Raw genomic sequence first — 1,337 nt, 5'->3', positions numbered from 1 at the left:
TAATGGATGTGGAGGGTGTTGTGAAGCATTAACATGTCCATTGTTCCAAACTATCACCCCACAAAGTTTGGTTGAGATTGGCCCAGTGAGTAGAAGAAATTAGATAAAGGACAAACAGACAGATACAGATTTTTGTTCTTGTATATGTGTGTATATATATATATATAAATGTAACTGAGAACTGCACTTCAGCTATAGAAAGCCCAGGCGGGTTGGTAATCAAGTTCGCCACCAAATGGAGCTCTACCATTTACCCAAAACATAATTTTATATATATTGTTATATTGTACTTTCGACACCATTTCTTTTTCATAATTAAAACTTGACGAGCAGTGGAGAAAGATGCATCAGACACTTGTATCTTAGGTTGCAGTAAAACGTACAGGGATTTTATTGGAATTAGTATTTTTAAATTGAGGTAAGTCGATATTCTTGTGTTATACTTACAGGCTTAGTCACAAAGCATTAACCCCTAAGCTTACAATAATGATAGCTAATCCTTAAGTTGTAAAATAGTTGAAGGAGTAATGACTATTGTATTTGTCGTACAACAAACATATACCAAGATCTATCCTTGATATGCAAAGTTTTTTTTTTACACTACTATAAGGCTTTCAAATACATTACATAAGTTGAAAGTTTCAAAAGTTACATTTGTATAGATTATGAAATTATGAGAATTAGACAAAAATAGAAAAAACGTGCTTGTGGTGTAGTGGCTATCACATCCGCCTAACACGCGCAAGGTCCCAGGTTCAAGCCCTGGCAGGCACAAAGGAATTTTTTTCTTAGAGGTTAGCGCATTCAGCTGTCTAATACGTGTTTTTTTTCTCTCTTATTTCTTGTTCAGTTAATGGCTTTCGCGTGTAGTTTTTATTTCAATATATAAAATTGATGAATGTATAAGCATAGGCTCTTTATGTATGTGTCAAAATTAGTCAAAAACTCAGAAGAAATTAAAACCATGAAAAACACAAAAGAGTAATAATCTTGTTGTCTACGAGACTCAAATTAGGTTTGCTTGGAGTTTTAAATTTTGAGTCGAACGTATAGAATTACGTGAAAGAAACGAAACCTCAATCAGGGGTATTAAATAATATTGACATCTTTCATGACATAAAATGAAATTTTGTGCCTGCCAGGATTTGAACCTGGGAACTTCCGCTTGTTAGTAGGATGTTATTTTTTTTCTCCTCTGTATTAACTCACCCTCGTAGAGAAGGTGTAAACAAACATACATCAGTTATTCAACACATCTCGTGACAATGTCGATACAAATCTGGATAGTAATAAAAAAATACTTACTTAAATTACATACACAGAAATTTAGTAATAAC

At 33.2% G+C, this 1,337-nt stretch overlaps 1 non-coding gene across 1 annotated transcript; it reads left to right on the top strand.

Annotated features, from left to right (window-relative positions):
• Positions 1–701: 701 nt before the first annotated feature.
• Trnav-aac lies at positions 702–774 on the top strand. Its single transcript has one exon. It is a non-coding gene; the product is annotated as a tRNA-Val (tRNA).
• Positions 775–1,337: the final 563 nt, after the last annotated feature.

The sequence above is a fragment of the Limulus polyphemus genome, unplaced genomic scaffold (assembly GCF_000517525.1).
Source record: "Limulus polyphemus unplaced genomic scaffold, Limulus_polyphemus-2.1.2 Scaffold83541, whole genome shotgun sequence".
Classification (NCBI taxonomy): domain Eukaryota; kingdom Metazoa; phylum Arthropoda; class Merostomata; order Xiphosura; family Limulidae; genus Limulus; species Limulus polyphemus.
This window is presented reverse-complemented; position numbering and strand designations above follow the sequence as displayed.